A 19,401-nucleotide genomic window follows, 5' to 3' on the forward strand; every position below is an offset into this window, starting at 1 on the left:
TTCCATGTTGGGCCTTTGGATTAAAAAAAAGAATAATAAATCCCCAGGCAGAGTCCGGGTGCCGCTGTGAACCTAGCCTTACACCTTTTAACTTCCAACAAATACATTGTTTTGCAAATATTTTCTCCCGAATGCACCAACCCCCTCCCCCCAGAAAACTAACAATATGACACGATAGAGGGCAAAATACCGGTAGATGTATAACCTATTTGAGACAGAAAAGGAAATACTGGACAGAACCACATGATGGCACCAAACAGCAAGATTTATTACTGACACACAGTAGGTTGCTCTGTAGTCATAGAAATGAGAATATGTTCTCACTTTACAGTCAAGGATCAATATCACAATGTAGTATAATCTACAGTGTTTTAAGGGTGGATTATCTCAGCATTTTTAGGAAAATAACGTTTTTGAAGCTTATTTTCCAGATTTTTTTTTTTTTTTTTTAAACAATGCAGTCAAATATTTGCTGATATTTGTCCGTAGTGAATGGTGGTAAATGCTGAGAGATTCAATTCCATATATTGACCTGTTTTATTGCATACCAGCATTTACTGCTAAGCTGAAACCAGCTATTTTGTGTATGCAATAATATTTAAGCCCAACGCATATAGGGGTAGGGAATAATTGTTTTCAGGGGTTCCAATGCTTGGACTCCTAAGGGGGAATTCACACGGTGTAAAGTGGTGCGCAATCTGGCACGTATACGCGTGTCAGCAGTTTGCACGCTCAAAAAGATCCCATTGATTTCAATGGGAGTTATGCGCGTATACGTGCCAGATTGCGCTCCACTTTACTACGTGTGAATTCCCCTTAACAATCACAAGTGCCCCTGAGAGTGTATGAAGGGTTGTGTACATATGCTTGGCCACTTCTTCATTCATTTCTATGGGCCTCCTAGAGATTGCTCTTCTGGAAGTTCCACAGAAAGAAATGGACCATTTGTCAGGCATTTGCACCACCTCTTCATTCACAGAGGGCACTCAGGGATACCTGCAGAAAATCTTTTTAACTTGTTGGTAGTGCCACTGAAGATACACAAATTCATGCCAGGTATTTTTTATTTGATGGCTAGAATACCATACCATATCTTACAGAGTAAAATTGCTCTATGTTGTGATGGCTGCTGTGTGTATGTAGCTGTTTGAGCCTATACACATTGCAGAGAGAATGCCTAGAAGGAACCATAGTGAGTGCTTTCATCTATTGAATTCATGTTAAGCAACTCTTTCGGATTCTTTTCCTCCCATGTTAAAATGTCTATCTGACACACCAATTTCATCCTACATGAAAGAAAATTAGTAAATTAGACTTAGTACATTCCCCTCAACTCTCTAAACAGATTTTTATGCTCCGTTATTCTATGGTCACATTAAATAATTATCATGATTTTTGACAGAATAATCTGAAATCTCACTAGACATAAACAGTTGGAAATTGTTGTGGTTGCTACTATAAGAATAACATTTCAGAAGCGACATGTAAAAATGGAATTGCTTTTAATAACTGAAGGAATTTAGTGCTGACAGCCCAAAATACATTTACACCTAATAATTATTCATCATCTTAAAAGGCATACTCAAGCTGATGTGGCAGTTTCATTTACAGTTCTGTGGGTTTAGTATGGTCTATTCAATACATTCAGTAATGTCATGCCTAATGTCTTAGGTATGTGTAACACAGCATAAATTGTGAGATCCTCCGGGTTACCTCATAAGGTATATGAAACAGTGACTTCAATACCATCAATCAACCCACAATGCCAATGCTAGCCCCACAATCTACAATTTCTATGAATATTGACCATACTTTAGTGGAAAAAAAACATGTCTACACTATATGCTATTTACAGGCTCCCTTAACCCCTTCCCGCCGACAGCATATTTCGATTTTTGTTTTTGACTCCCCTCCTTCTAAACCCCATAACTTTTTTATTTCTCCGCTCCCAGAGCCATATGAGGTCTTAATCTTTGCGGGACAAATTTTTCTTCATGATGCTACCATTAATTATTCTTTAAAATGTACTGGGAAGCTGGAAAAAAATTCAGAATGGGGGGGGTGGTTTGAAGGGGAAAAAAAAGCATTTCTGCGATTTTCTTACGAACTTCGGTTTTACAGCGTTCACTGTGCAGCCAAAATGACATGTCATCTGTATTCTAAGTTTCGGTACAATTCCGGGGATACCAAATTTATATGGTTTTTATTAACATTTTAACCCCGTAAAAAAAATCCAAAACTGTGTAAAATTTTTTTTTTTATTCTGACACCAGTAACTTTTTTATACTTCCATGTACTGGGATGCATAGACCGTTTTTTTTTTCTTTTGGAGGGGCCGGGTGTACTTTTTAGTTATACCATCTTGGGGAAACGTTATTGCTTTGATCAGTTTTTATTCAAATTTTTATCAGAAGCAAAATGGTGAAAAAACGGCGGTTTGACACTTTTGATTCTTTTTCCATCTACGGCATTTACCGTACAAGAAAAATATTTTTATAGATTTATAGGGCAGGTGATTTCAGACACAGGGATACCTAACATGTATGTGTTTCACACTATTTAAGTACTTTTATATGTGTTCTAGGATAAGGGGGGTGATTTGAACTTTTAATACTTTGAATTTTTTTAAAATATTTTTTTAACTTTAACTTTTTTTTGCATTTCTTAGACCCCCTAGGGGTATTGAACTCCAGGGGGTCTGATCACTAATGCAATGCATTACAATGCTAATGCATTTCAAAATACCGAAGCTTCTATTGCTGGCTACCTAGTATAGCCTGCAATAGAAGTAATAGAATGACAGGCCAGGGAGCCTTCACAAGGCTTCTGGCTATCATAGCAACATGACTCCGGTGCTGGAGCTTACTTCAGGTGCCGGCGATCACAGCAAAAATGGCAACACCCAGGCGCCGCCAGGAAAATGGCGCCTAGGTCAGCTTTGACCGAGGTGCTGGAAGGGTATGTCCCGGATCGGTGCAGGCACCGACTGGGGGCATTACCACCGGGTGTCTACTGTATAAGGCTTGGGCCACAGGGTTGATTTTTGGCATGTTGTCAGAGGTGACGTAGCAGTTCAAGTGAAGGTTTGGAGTGCTGGAGATCTTCTTTTACACACCCACTAATTAACCGATCAATTAGTGAGCACCGGCGAGGCTGTACACTAGGATTGGGTGCATTATATGACAAAGGCGACAAAACTTTTGTCTTGCCAATATCTGACCTTTCTGTGTTCATTAAATGATCAATATTTCGCCATTGAAGCCAATTTATTTTCTTAATAAAAAACACATTTGGGAGGGTTTCAGCTTTCATATGAGTCATTTCTTAAACCAATAGATGAATTTAAAGTCAGGTTATAAGCTTTTGATTCCACAACATGGGGAAGCGACAGAACTTTTGTCAGGGACTGTACTTCAATAAATACCTTTGAAACTAATGATGATTTTCAAGCTGTTCTCAACATTTTGTTATATCTGAAAACAGTGATCAGACAATTTGGAGCATAGCCACTAACCCACTAAAATTAACACTTCCCTTACATCCTCCCAGCAGCACAATGGGGAAGGGGAAGATACCAAGTAGAACCTTTAGGGAGGGCTCTCTCAAAGAATGTGGTTCAGAATCGACCATCCAAAGACTGCAGACAACGAATTCCCGAAATTCAATCTATAGTGATTCACAAATGTGAGGTGAGAGCTCCAGAAGACAAAAATTTATAATAAAGAAAGTAGACTCCTTTCAACACAAGATGTGGAAAAAGCATACACAGAATGTGTCACACAGTGTCTCAGTGGTTAGCACTGCAGCCTTGCAGCGCAGGAGTCCTGATGTTCAAATCCCGCCAAGGGCAAAAAAACATCTGCAAGAAGTTTGTATGTTCTCCCCGTGCTTGCATGGATTTCCATCCCATATTCCAAAAGACATGCTGATAGGGAAAAATATACATTGTCAGCTCTATGTGGGGCTCACAATCTACATTTAAAAAAAAGAATGTGTCTTTACAAAATCTGGGGGTTCCAAATCCTGGTAAACAAAGGAAAGCCTAATAGCTTCCTTAACCCCTAGTACGGCGCATATCGGGTCTGTAACTATGGTGACCGCCCGGGAGCCGGGCGGCCGCCATAGCCGCCGGGTGTCTACTGCTTTAAGCAGTAGACAACCGGCTCTCATGCCTCCGATCGGTCCCCGGACTGATCGGAGGCATTAACCCCTCCTGTATTAGGCTCCCAGGCTTGTCTGCAAATCCTCTCTTTTGCAGGCTGGTCTATGCAGCCTGCAAAAGAAAGGATGATTTTTTGCAATGCATTAGCATTGTAATGCATTGCATTAGTGATCAGACCCCCTGGGGTTCAACACCCCTAGAGGGTCTAATAAATGCAAAAAAAAAAAGTATTAAAAGTTCAAATCACCCCCCTTTCCCTAGAACACATATAAAAGTAGTTAAAAACTGTGAAACATATACATGTTAGCTATCCCCGCGTCCGACATTGCCCGCTCTACAAATCTATAAAAATATTTTTCCTGTTCGGTAAACGCCGTAGCGGGAAAAATAGTCGAAAGTGCCAAACTGCCGTTTTTTCACTGTTTTGATTCTGATAAAAAGTGATCAAAGCAATACCATTTCCCGAAAATGGTAGAACTAAAAAGTACACCCGGCCCCGCAAAAAAAGACGCCCTATGCATCCCTGTACACTTACGTATAAAAAAGTTACGGCCGTCGGAATATGACGACTTTTAGAAAAAAAATTTTTTAACACAGTTTTGGAATTTTTTTTAGGGGTCAAAATGTAAATAAAACCATATAAATTTGGTATCCCTGGAACCATACCGAAACACAGAATACAGGGGACAGGTCATTTTGGCTGCACAGTGAACGCTGTAAAACCAAAGCCCGTAAGAAAGTCGCAGAAATGCATTTTTTCTTCAAATCCACCCGATTCTGAATTTTTTTCCTGCTTCCCAGTACATTCTACAGAATAATTAATGGTGGCATCATGAAGAAAAATTTGTCCCGCAAAACTTAAGACCTCATATGGCTCTGGGAGCGGAGAAATAAAAAAGTTATGGGGTTTAGAAGGAGGGGAGTCAAAAACGAAAAACGAAAAAATGCCATCGGCGGGAAGGGGTTAAACCAACAAGCTAGAGTGGATTTAGAGCCTTGAGACCTCTTTTCCTCCCTAAAAATACAATTAGAAGACTATCCTGAATCCTGTAAATCTCTCCAAATAAATGTTTACACATCCACTGTATAGCATTCGGCCAATCAACGCTGGTTCTGAATCGAATCTTTACTGCGAACGAGTATGAGTATTTCGAATACCGTAGTATTCTATCGAACACCTACAGGTACTGGAACATGTCAATAAAATCTTGGCATCATCCAGATCATGTGAATTTGGATGCCATAAGGAAAATGAATGCTCAGTTGACTCTCTGTGTCATATGGATAACACAGGAGGCACATTCTGACAATTGTACGATCAACCTTATATTTCTTTTCTTTATTCCCGATGAAACAGGTTTAATAAAATGGTTTGTTGACCAAGCAAAATGTGTAAATTATTATTGGCTCCCATACAGTAGCAGATGTTTAATGGATAAGGAAAAAATGTATGTCCCATCTGTTTAATGTATGTGAGAGAAATGTTACTGACATAATTTATAGATATCTAATGACATGCTACTGATTGTTTTTATTATGTGGCACAGTAGATAAAATGAGCCATTGTAACCAGTTAAAAGCCTTTTATTCCAACTCCAAATTCATCCAATGATAATTGTAACTTTTCCTGAATTCATAACTGTTTGATGAAAGACAAGAGCAAAGTGTTCAGCAAAAACGACATCTCAGATATTCTAACAAACAGCAAACATAAAATACTGCTTTACATGGGGATTATAACCATTAGACTTGTAATAGTTTACCCATACCTCCCAACCGTCCCGATTTCCGCGGGACAGTCACGATTTGGGTGACATGTCCCGCGGTCCCGGTTGGAGGGAGGTATGTCCCGATTTCAACTCAGATCTGCGTCCAGAGGACGCAGATCTGAGTTGAACACATATGCGGCTGAAGCAAGGAGTTGACACAGGTCAGCTCCTCGCTTCGCCGCTGCCCGCCTCTCTCCCTGACACATGCGGCTGAAGCTGCTTGCGTGCTCGCTTCGCCGCTGCGTCTCTCTCTCGCTGACACATGCGGCTGAAGCGAGGAGCGGTCAGCTCCTCGCTTCGCCGCTGCCTCTGGCTCCTGGCTTGTAGACGCGATGTACAAGCCAGGAGCCGGCGGCAGCGGCGAAGCGAGGAGCTGACACAGGTCAGCTCCTCGCTTCAGCCGCATGTGTCAACGAGAGAGAGACGCAGCGGCGAAGCGAGCACGCGAGCAGCTTCAGCCGCATGTGTCAGGGAGAGAGGCGGGCAGCGGCGAAGCGAGAAGCTGACCTGTGTCAGCTCCTTCCTTCAGCCGCATGTGTCAGCGAGAGAGGCGGGCAGAGAGCGGCGAGGGAGCGGAGGAGAAGGTAAGTTTAATGTGGAGGTGGAACGTGAATCTGGGGGCAGATGAAGGAGAGGACGGCATGACACTGGGGGCAGAGATGGAGACGACGGCATGACACTGGGGGCAGAGATGGAGAGGACATGAATCTGGGGGCAGAGATGGGGGACATGAATCTGGGGGCAGAGATGGAGAGGACATGAAACTGAGGGCAGAGATGGGGGACATGAATCTGGGGGCAGAGATGGGGGACATGAATTTGGGGGCAGAGATGGGGGACATGAATCTGGGGGCAGAGATGGAGAGGACATGAATCTGAGGGCAGAGATGGGGGACATGAATCTGGGGGCAGAGATGGGGGACATGAATCTGGGGGCAGAGATGGACAGGACATGAATGTGGGGGCAGATATGGAGAGGACATGAATCTGGGGGCAGAGATGGAGAGGACATGAATCTGGGGGCAGAGATGGGGGACATGAATCTGGGGGCAGAGTTGGAGAGGACATGAATCTGGGGGCAGAGATGGAGGGACATGAATCTGGGGGCAGAGATGGAGGGACATGAATCTGGGGGCAGAGATGTGGGACATGAATCTGGGGGCAGAGATGTGGGACATGAATCTGGGGGCAGAGATTTGGGGATATGAATCTGGGGGCAGAGATGGAGGGACATGAATCTGGGGGCAGAGATGGAAGAGGGACATGAAACTGGGGGCAGATGAAGGGTGTATATGAAACTGGGGGAGAGATAGAGGGGGGACATATCATTTACGGGTGACTGTAGGAGGATTATACTGTGTGCGGGCACATGTACAATTAATGAGTGGGCGGAGTCAACACAAAAGTGGGCGGGGCTAAATTTGCCGCGGCGTGCATAGCGCACCGCACATTTTGTCCCTCTTTCGGTTCTTCAAAAGTTGGGAGGTATGGTTTACCCAGTGGGAAAGTTCACATAGATAGTGTAAGATAGGAACCTAATAGCCTAGCTGTGCAAGCATGACATTAAAAATGAATGTTCCTGTGAAGCAGAAGTAATTTAATATAAATGTCCACATCAATGTTATATATATATATACCGTATATATATATATATATATATATATATATACTAGCATTTGCCCGAGACTTCGTCTGCGGGTTGGCGCTGAGCCGCTTCTATTTAGCCAAGTCATGTTGGTTATGATCCGCTGTTTGCCCCCACGGTTTCCCTTGCACGCCCCCGCCTTCGTTGCCCCTTGCCTGGCTGCACGACCTCTCTACCTACTGCCTGCTCCTGGCGTCCCCCCTCTCACCCGTGCACCTTGGCCCCTTTGCTTCCCTTGGCAACCCCCGGCCCCCCTCTGTCTCGCATGCCTCTGGCTCCCACCCTCCCATCCCGCGGCACCTTCCTTCCTCGCGTGGCGCCTCCCCATCTATCCCATGTCCCCTTGGGCCTCCCTCCCCCTTCCATGCCCCCCAACCCCCCTCCCCTCCCGCGGCTCCCACTCCCCGCCACCCCCTCCACCCACCCCCCCTCCACAAACTCCCCTGGCATTTGCCCCCCACAACCTGCGCGCCCCTTGCCCACCCTAAACCCCTCTCCCGCGGCATAGGTTGCTGAGGTGAATTACAGCGTACTCACCAAACCTGTGGATGTGGCACAGGTGGAAAGTTTAGTCGTGATTGAGGAACAAACATCCAAACACACAAACTTTCACATTTATAATATTAGTAGGATATATATATATATATATATATATATATATATATATATATATATATATATATACACACAGTATATGATTTACAAATCCGTTCAGTCTGTTATCCTTTATATAAAAAGATTCTAGCTTCATTTACTCTGTAGAGAATTTTCTGTAAAGTATAAAATCTTCTTACTTTATGCTCAATAATATACACAAAGTTTGCAAATGCACCTAGTTAATAGGTTTGTACCAAGATCCCAGGATAGTTGAACTGCACTAACACATCCTGTGCCAAAACCAAGAACAAGCATACAGCATCTCAACTATTCATTATGCTGTGGTAAAAACTTCTGGCCCACAACATCTCTAAGTGCAAATTTTTTGAAGCAGAAACCCATTGGACCTCATTATGGGTCTGTGAATTTCAGTGGGTACCTGCTTTTAAGTGGGTTAACTTTCTGTTTTTTGGGTCCCCAAGCAGCCCCCAAGTCATACACTCTACAAAGCATTTTCCTGCTGCAATGTGGGATAAGATTAAACAAAATTTAATTCACACACATTTTCTTCCACCATGTTTCTGAAACAGCCAAAAACAATGTGTTTCAGCCATAAACCTATATCATTTCTGAAAAAGGGAAATGTGACTTTCTGGTAAAACACACACATTAGTCACAGACATTGCATTTTCTTGATTTATGTCTACAACATATAATAGGAGGCTGAAATGCACTTGATGGAGAGCACTGTGTTTCTTGCTGGGAAGACTCAAGAAAACATTGATGTTATTCCGTGCACCTTGCACAGCTATTAAATAGTCTTTTCATGAGAATGTTTCTCAAGTCCAGGTTAGCTGGTTCCAGGAAATGGCCCCGCTGTGAGAAATTAAAACATTTTCCCTGGAGGTACTTGTGTAGTTGTCCTAATGGAGTCAAAGACATGAAAAATGTACTTCTCAGCTTCTAGAATGCTTATAAGAATTCTCACCGAACACTTTACTTTGCTGGGTCAGAGAAGTGGAGGGATAGCACAGTGAAATGAGAACCAAAACACACATGAAACAAAACACATGTATGCATACTATAAGAGGACTCAACCTAAATGTTTAAAGGGATTCTATCATTAAAACAACATTTTATCTCGATATTACGTAGGAATAGCCTTAAGAAAGGCTATTCTTCTCCTACCTTTAGATGTCTTCTCCGTGCCACCGTTCGGTAGAAATCCCAGTTTTCTTCAGTATGCAAATGAGTTCTCTCTCACCCCATTGCTGCAAGAGAACTCTCCAGCGCCGCCTCCATCTTCTTCTGGAATGGCTTCTCCCTGCGTCTTCTTCCAGCGCTGGCTTCAAACTTCTACGCATGCGCAGTCGGCTCTGCCGTCGGGCCTCGGGCAGAGCCAACTGCGCATGCCCGCCTTGTGTAAGCGGCCATTTTCTTGTGTCCACTTACACAGTAAGCTGGGGTAGGCAGCCACAATAAAATGGCCGCATGCATGTGCAGTCGGCTCTGAGCATGCATAGAAGTTTGACCCCAGCAACGGAAGAAGACACGGGGAGAGGCCGTTCCACAAGAAGATGGAGACGGCGCTGGAGAGTTCTCTTGCAGCATTGGGGAAGCCCCCAGTGCTGTTTGAGCACGGGGACTGTGCCCCAGTTCTGCAAGAGAACTCATTTGCATACCGTAGAAAACCGGGATTTATACCAAACAGTGGTGCGGAGAAGACATCTAAAGGTAGGAGAAGAATAGCCTTTCTTAAGGCTATTCCTACGTGTTAGGAAGAAAAAAAAACATTTTAATGATAGGATCCCTTTAAGGCTAAGGCTCCACATAACAAGCCACAGCTAAAGAATGCCAAAATACGTTTTTGTTTTTACACAGCGTTTTTCACAGAGTTGTCCTCTGTCTATATTATACCTATACAGAAAACGCCAATATTTCCATAGGTATAATTAACATGCTGCGATTTTCAAAAACGCAGGCATGTTTGAAAACCCAACTTTTCCACTGTGGATTATTTTCTGCAATGTGTGTATGGAATTAACCAAAATCCAATCCACTTTGAGGTAATATAAAATGCAACTTTTTTGCCATGGTGATTCTGTTGTATTTTAACAAATATTTATTCCAATGAACATAACTATGTAACTGCATTGATCCTGGTGGTGGAAAAATCTTTTTCTTCTTGTATATTACAAATTACAACCTGTTCTCACATTGTCTAATAGCTCAGTACGTTATTAGGCTTATTTCCAAGCAAAAAGTCACTGTTACCCATTTACCAGTCAGTGTATACAAGAAATTGATTCAATATCATATGTGTGAGTCACAAAACTATGTGAACCTTTGCTTTCAGTATCTGATGTGATCCCCTGGTACAGTAATATATCTGTATCTAAATATTTGCGGTAATAGTTCATTAATCCTGCATATTACCATTGAGGAATTTTAACCCATTCCTTCTTACAAAAAAAAAGCTTCAGCTCTATGTTGGTTGTATTTCCTCCCATGAACTACTTGCTTCAGGTCTTTCCACAACATCTCTATTAGATTAAGGTCAGTACTTTGACTTGGCAATTACAAAACTTTAACTTTATTGTTCTTTAAAGGGACTCTATCAGCAAAATTATGCTGTATGAGCCCCACATATGTGTGAATAGCCTTTCAGGCCCCCCCCCGTTTTAAAATAATACCCTAAAAAGGATTATTCAAACCCGTGCACGCTGGGCAGTCCTGCACTGTATGACGTCATCTTGCTGTCACGCCTTCCTCTTCTTTCTTCTTCCAGCGACGTCCTCCTGTCCTGGCTGTTCCCGGCCTTGATCTTCTGTTCTTCCGGCGGGTTGTGTTCAAATCCCGCATGTGCGCAGAATTGCTCCCTCCGGAGTGCTACTGCGCACGCGCCAGCGCCATTTTTGTTGTAGTTCTAAGTAACCCTTAGAACTACGCGAGCATACTGTGCATGCGCAGTACGCTTGCAAACTTCTTCATTCCAGAACAAAAGAAGATGAGGGTGTGGAAGAGCTAGGACTGGAGGGCGTCGCCAAAAGAAGAAGAAAGAAGAAGAAGGCGTGCCAGAAGATGATGTCGGGCCGTGCATCACCGCCCAGCGTACACGATAAGTATAATTTACATATACATACATATACATACATTTTTATGGTTTTATTTTAAAAGGGGGGGGTTAAAATAACATTAGCGGTGCCTGAATAGCCTTTTTAAAGGCTATTCATGCATATGTGGGGCTCATACAGCATAATTTTGCTGATAGAGCCCCTTTAAGCATTCTTGAGACATATATGTGCTTAGGGTCCTTGTCCTGCTGCAGGACCCATGTTCTCTTGCATTCATGAACATTAACATTAGATAACTATGTAAAAGACCTTTAGTTGCTAAGAGATTACCTTGGAGTCCTTTGTGACTGTGAAGACTATTATATTCCCTACAGTACTCTTGTTGTGGTGTTTGTTGGTTGACCACTTCTGGGAAAGGTTATAATGGTCTTGAGTTTCCTCCATTTGTACACAATCTGTGTGACAATGGATAGTTGCAGTCAGCTTCTTTAAAGATGGCTTTGTAACCTTTTCCAACCTGTTTAGCACTCACAATTCTTCCTCTGATTCTCGGAAATTTCCTACAAATATATACGTGGATAACCCCTATAGATTCTTGTGGCACTACATGTTAGCGCCATGGGCCGGAAATGCCGCCATTTGCCCAAGGCAGAAATACCGTAGGAAAAATTGTGGCATTTTACAGTACAGGCAAAGTGGATGGGATTCAAGTGAATCCCATGTCAACGCTGTGGTAAAAACTGTCGTGTGGATTCTGACAAAGTCAGCATGGTTTTGGAAATAGCATGTCAATTATATCTACGGAAACGCCGGCGGTTTCCCCATAGGTATAATTGTAACAGAAAGTCCGCGGAAGAAAACTCCATGAACTTGGTGTTTAAAGCGCTGCAGGAAGAACCACGATGCATTGCCGCCATGGTTTTTCCCACAGCGCTTTTTGGCTGTGGGTCGTCCCGTGGGGCCTTAGCCTAAAACTGTAACTACATCATTAATGTAATGTATCATTTAGTTTTTTGGTTTGATTAATCCGCAGGGGTGCAGACAGTGCTCTTAGTAATGTTTACATGCCAGGAGTCACACTGCTCACTCATCGCACAAAGTATGCTGTGGGTTTAGATACCGCAGATAGACATTCCCATCAATATTAGATCTGTTGGACCCCCGCAAATCTAATACTAATGTACAATCCTAATGGTGAGTAAAGCTGAGAAAGAACAAGATGTGCTACAGACTAGAGATGAGCGAACAGTGTTCTATCGAACTCATGTTCGATCGGATATTAGGCTGTTCGGCATGTTCGAATCGAATCGAACACCGCGTGGTAAAGTGCGCCATTACTCGATTCCCCTCCCACCTTCCCTGGCGCCTTTTTTGCTCCAATAACAGCGCAGGGTAGGTGGGACAGGAACTACGACACCGGTGACGTTGAAAAAAGTAGGCAAAACCCATTGCCTGCCGAAAACATGTGACCTCTAATTTAAAAGAACAGCGACGCCCAGGTTCGCGTCATTCTGAGCTTGCAATTCACCGGGGACGGAGGTTTCCGTCCAGTTAGCTAGGGCTTAGATTCTGGGTAGGCAGGGACAGGCTAGGATAGGAAGGAGAAGACAACCAACAGCTCTTATAAGAGCTAAATTCCAGGGAGAAGCTTGTCAGTGTAACGTGGCACTGACGGGCTCAATCGCCGCAACCCAGCTTTCCCAGGATCCTGAATGGAATACACTGACAGTGTATTCCTGTATACCCCATATATACACCCCATATATACACCCCAGAAATACCCTGCAAGTCCCCTAGCAATAGGATTGGGGCTATATACACCCACTATTTTTGCTACTGCCATATAGTGCCATTGTCTGACTGGGAATTCAAAGAATATATTGGGGTTACAAATACCCTCATTTCTTGCTACTGCCATATAGTGCCATTGTCTGACTGGGAATTCAAAGAATATATTGGGTTTACAAATACCCTCATTTCTTGCTACTGCCATATAGTGCCAGTTTCTGACTGGGAATTCAAAGAATATATTGGGGTTACGTGCACCCACAATTTTTGCTACTGCTATATAGTGCCATTGTCTGACTGGGAATTCAAAGAATATATTGGGGTTACAAATACCCTCATTTCTTGCTACTGCTATATAGTGCCATTGTCTGACTGGGAATTCAAAGAATATATTGGGGTTACGTGCACCCACAATTTTTGCTACTGGTATATAGTGCCATTGTCTGACTGGGAATTCAAAGAATATATTGGGGTTACGTGCACCCACAATTTTTGCTACTGCTATATAGTGCCATTGTCTGACTGGGAATTCAAAGAATATATTGGGGTTACGTGCACCCACAATTTTTGCTACTGGTATATAGTGCCATTGTCTGATTGGGAATTCAAAGAATATATTGGGTTTACAAATACCCTCATTTCTTGCTACTGCCATATAGTGCCAGTTTCTGACTGGGAATTCAAAGAATATATTGGGGTTACAAATACCCTCATTTCTTGCTACTGCCATATAGTGCCATTGTCTGACTGGGAATTCAAAGAATATATTGGGGTTACGTGCACCCACAATTTTTGCTACTGGTATATAGTGCCATTGTCTGACTGGGAATTCAAAGAATATATTGGGGTTACAAATACCCTCATTTCTTGGTACTGCTATATAGTGCCATTGTCTGACTGGGAATTCAAAGAATATATTGGGGTTACGTGCACCCACAATTTTTGCTACTGCTATATAGTGCCATTGTCTGACTGGGAATTCAAAGAATATATTGGGTTTACAAATACCCTCATTTCTTGCTACTGCCATATAGTGCCAGTTTCTGACTGGGAATTCAAAGAATATATTGGGGTTACAAATACCCTCATTTCTTGCTACTGCCATATAATGCCATTGTCTGACTGGGAATTCAAAGAATATATTGGGTTTACAAATACTCTCATTTCTTGCTACTGCCATATAGTGCCAGTTTCTGACTGGGAATTCAAAGAATATATTGGGGTTACGTGCACCCACAATTTTTGCTACTGCTATATAGTGCCATTGTCTGACTGGGAATTCAAAGAATATATTGGGGTTACGTGCACCCACAATTTTTGCTACTGGTATATAGTGCCATTGTCTGACTGGGAATTCAAAGAATATATTGGGTTTACAAATACCCTCATTTCTTGCTACTGCCATATAGTGCCAGTTTCTGACTGGGAATTCAAAGAATATATTGGGTTTACAAATACCCTCATTTCTTGCTACTGCCATATAGTGCCAGTTTCTGACTGGGAATTCAAAGAATATATTGGGGTTACGTGCACCCACAATTTTTGCTACTGCTATATAGTGCCATTGTCTGACTGGGAATTCAAGGAATATATTGGGGTTACGTGCATCCACAATTTTTGCTACTGGTATATAGTGCCATTGTCTGACTGGGAATTCAAAGAATATATTGGGTTTACAAATACCCTCATTTCTTGCTACTGCCATATAGTGCCAGTTTCTGACTGGGAATTCAAAGAATATATTGGGGTTACGTGCACCCACAATTTTTGCTACTGCTATATAGTGCCATTGTCTGACTGGGAATTCAAAGAATATATTGGGGTTACGTGCACCCACAATTTTTGCTACTGGTATATAGTGCCATTGTCTGATTGGGAATTCAAAGAATATATTGGGTTTACAAATACCCTCATTTCTTGCTACTGCCATATAGTGCCAGTTTCTGACTGGGAATTCAAAGAATATATTGGGGTTACAAATACCCTCATTTCTTGCTACTGCCATATAGTGCCATTGTCTGACTGGGAATTCAAAGAATATATTGGGGTTACGTGCACCCACAATTTTTGCTACTGGTATATAGTGCCATTGTCTGACTGGGAATTCAAAGAATATATTGGGTTTACAAATACCCTCATTTCTTGCTACTGCCATATAGTGCCAGTTTCTGACTGGAAATTCAAAGAATATATTGGGGTTACGTGCACCCACAATTTTTGCTACTGCTATATAGTGCCATTGTCTGACTGGGAATTCAAAGAATATATTGGGTTTACAAATACCCTCATTTCTTGCTACTGCCATATAGTGCCAGTTTCTGACTGGGAATTCAAAGAATATATTGGGGTTACGTGCACCCACAATTTTTGCTACTGCTATATAGTGCCATTGTCTGACTGGGAATTCAAAGAATATATTGGGGTTACAAATACCCTCATTTCTTGCTACTGCCATATAGTGCCAGTTTCTGACTGGGAATTCAAAGAATATATTGGGGTTACGTGCACCCACAATTTTTGCTACTGCTATATAGTGCCATTGTCTGACTGGGAATTCAAAGAATATATTGGGGTTACAAATACCCTCATTTCTTGGTACTGCTATATAGTGCCATTGTCTGACTGGGAATTCAAAGAATATATTGGGGTTACGTGCACCCACAATTTTTGCTACTGCTATATAGTGCCATTGTCTGACTGGGAATTCAAAGAATATATTGGGTTTACAAATACCCTCATTTCTTGCTACTGCCATATAGTGCCAGTTTCTGACTGGGAATTCAAAGAATATATTGGGGTTACAAATACCCTCATTTCTTGCTACTGCCATATAGTGCCATTGTCTGACTGGGAATTCAAAGAATATATTGGGTTTACAAATACTCTCATTTCTTGCTACTGCCATATAGTGCCAGTTTCTGACTGGGAATTCAAAGAATATATTGGGGTTACGTGCACCCACAATTTTTGCTACTGCTATATAGTGCCATTGTCTGACTGGGAATTCAAAGAATATATTGGGGTTACGTGCACCCACAATTTTTGCTACTGGTATATAGTGCCATTGTCTGACTGGGAATTCAAAGAATATATTGGGTTTACAAATACCCTCATTTCTTGCTACTGCCATATAGTGCCAGTTTCTGACTGGGAATTCAAAGAATATATTGGGTTTACAAATACCCTCATTTCTTGCTACTGCCATATAGTGCCAGTTTCTGACTGGGAATTCAAAGAATATATTGGGGTTACGTGCACCCACAATTTTTGCTACTGCTATATAGTGCCATTGTCTGACTGGGAATTCAAGGAATATATTGGGGTTACGTGCATCCACAATTTTTGCTACTGGTATATAGTGCCATTGTCTGACTGGGAATTCAAAGAATATATTGGGTTTACAAATACCCTCATTTCTTGCTACTGCCATATAGTGCCAGTTTCTGACTGGGAATTCAAAGAATATATTGGGGTTACGTGCACCCACAATTTTTGCTACTGCTATATAGTGCCATTGTCTGACTGGGAATTCAAAGAATATATTGGGGTTACAAATACCCTCATTTCTTGCTACTGCTATATAGTGCCATTGTCTGACTGGGAATTCAAAGAATATATTGGGGTTACGTGCACCCACAATTTTTGCTACTGCTATATAGTGCCATTGTCTGACTGGGAATTCAAAGAATATATTGGGTTTACAAATACCCTCATTTCTTGCTACTGCCATATAGTGCCAGTTTCTGACTGGGAATTCAAAGAATATATTGGGGTTACAAATCCCCTCATTTCTTGCTACTGCCATATAGTGCCATTGTCTGACTGGGAATTCAAAGAATATATTGGGTTTACAAATACCCTCATTTCTTGCTACTGCCATATAGTGCCAGTTTCTGACTGGGAATTCAAAGAATATATTGGGGTTACGTGCACCCACAATTTTTGCTACTGCTATATAGTGCCATTGTCTGACTGGGAATTCAAAGAATATATTGGGGTTACGTGCACCCACAATTTTTGCTACTGGTATATAGTGCCATTGTCTGACTGGGAATTCAAAGAATATATTGGGTTTACAAATACCCTCATTTCTTGCTACTGCCATATAGTGCCAGTTTCTGACTGGGAATTCAAAGAATATATTGGGGTTACGTGCACCCACAATTTTTGCTACTGCTATATAGTGCCATTGTCTGACTGGGAATTCAAAGAATATATTGGGTTTACAAATACCCTCATTTCTTGCTACTGCCATATAGTGCCAGTTTCTGACTGGGAATTCAAAGAATATATTGGGGTTACGTGCACCCACAATTTTTGCTACTGCTATATAGTGCCATTGTCTGACTGGGAATTCAAAGAATATATTGGGGTTACAAATACCCTCATTTCTTGCTACTGCTATATAGTGCCATTGTCTGACTGGGAATTCAAAGAATATATTGGGGTTACATGCACCCACAATTTTTGCTACTGGTATATAGTGCCATTGTCTGACTGGGAATTCAAAGAATATATTGGGGTTACAAATACCCTCATTTCTTGCTACTGCTATATAGTGCCAGTTTCTGACTGGGAATTCAAAATGCGCAAGGCTCCCGGAAAGGGACGTGGACGAGGCCGTGGGCGAGGTCGGGGGAATAGTTCTGGGGAGCAAGGTAGCAGTGAAGCCACAGGGCGTCCCGTGCCTACTCCTGTGGGGCAGCAAGCATTGTGCCACTCCACAGTGCCAGGGTTGCTTGCCACATTAACTAAACTGCAGGGTACAAACCTTAGTAGGCCCGAGAACCAGGAACAGGTCTTGCAATGGCTGTCGGATAACGCTTACAGCACATTGTCCAGCAGCCAGTCAGACTCTGCCTCCTCTCCTCCTATTACCCAACAGTCTTGTCCTCCTTCCTCCCAAAATTCCCAAGCTTCACAGAACAATAACCCCAACTGTCCCTGCTCCCCAGAGCTGTTCTCCGCTCCTTTCATTGTCCCTCAACCTGCCCCTCCACGTCGCGATTCCACGAACCTAACAGAGGAGCATCTGTATCCAGATGCTCAAACACTAGAGTCTCCTCCATCTCCGTTCGATTTGGTGGTGGATGACCAGCAACCCACCCTCATCGACGATGATGTGACGCAGTTGCCGTCAGGGCATCCAGTTGACCTGCGCATTGTGCGGGAGGAGGAGATGAGACAGGAGTTGGAAGAGGAAGTGGTGGATGATGAGGACACTGACCCGACCTGGACAGGGGGGATGTCAAGCGGGGAAAGTAGTGTGGATGTTTAGGCTGGTGCAGCACCAAAAAGGGTAGCTAGAGGCAGAGGCAGAGGTCAGCAGCTTAGGCGAAGCCAGGCCACACCCGGAATCTCCCAAGATGTTCCAGTTCGTACCCAGCCCCGAAAAACTCCCACCTCGAGGGCACGTTTCTCGAAGGTGTGGAGTTTTTTCAAGGAATGCGCCGAGGACAGATATAGTGTTGTCTGCACAATTTGCCTCTCGAAATTGATTAGGGGCTCTGAGAAGAGCAACCTGTCCACCACTTCAATGCGCCGTCATTTGGAATCCAAGCACTGGAATCAGTGGCAGGCAGCAACGGCAGGACAAAGGCCGCCTGCCGTTCACGCCACTGCCACTGCCTCTGCCTCTGCCACTGCCACTGCTGACTGTGCTGGCGATGCACTCCAGAGGACGAGCCAGGACACCACTTCATCTGCCTCCGCCACTTTGTTGACTTCTTCCTCATTCTCCCCTGTTCCTGTCTTTTCTCCTTCTCCTGCACCATCAAAGGCACCATCAGGCACTTCTTTACAACAACCCACCATCTCTCAGACATTGGAGCGGCGGCAGAAATACACTGCTAACCACCCACACGCGCAAGCCTTGAACGCCAACATCGCTAAACTGCTGGCCCAGGAGATGTTGGCGTTCCGGCTTGTTGAAACTCCCGCCTTCCTGGACCTGATGGCAACTGCGGCACCTCGCTATGCCGTCCCTAGCCGTCACTACTTCTCCCGGTGTGCCGTCCCCGCCTTGCACCAGCACGTGTCACTCAACATCAGGCGGGCCCTTAGTTCCGCGCTTTGCACAAAGGTCCACTTGACCACCGACGCGTGGACAAGTGCATGCAGACAGGGACGCTACATTTCACTGACGGCACACTGGGTGAATTTAGTGGAGGCTGGGACTGCTTCCCAAACTGGCCCGGTGTACCTCGTCTCCCCGCCTAACATTCCTGGCAGGGACACGAGAAGAACACCCCCCTCCTCCTCCTCCTCCACCGCCTCCTCCTCCGCCACCGCCTCCTCCTCCGCTGTTAGATTGACCCCAGCTACGATTTGGAAACGTTGCAGCACTGGCGTTGGTAGACGTCAGCAG

Source organism: Leptodactylus fuscus, chromosome 5 (assembly GCF_031893055.1).
Source record: "Leptodactylus fuscus isolate aLepFus1 chromosome 5, aLepFus1.hap2, whole genome shotgun sequence".
Classification (NCBI taxonomy): Eukaryota; Metazoa; Chordata; class Amphibia; order Anura; family Leptodactylidae; genus Leptodactylus; species Leptodactylus fuscus.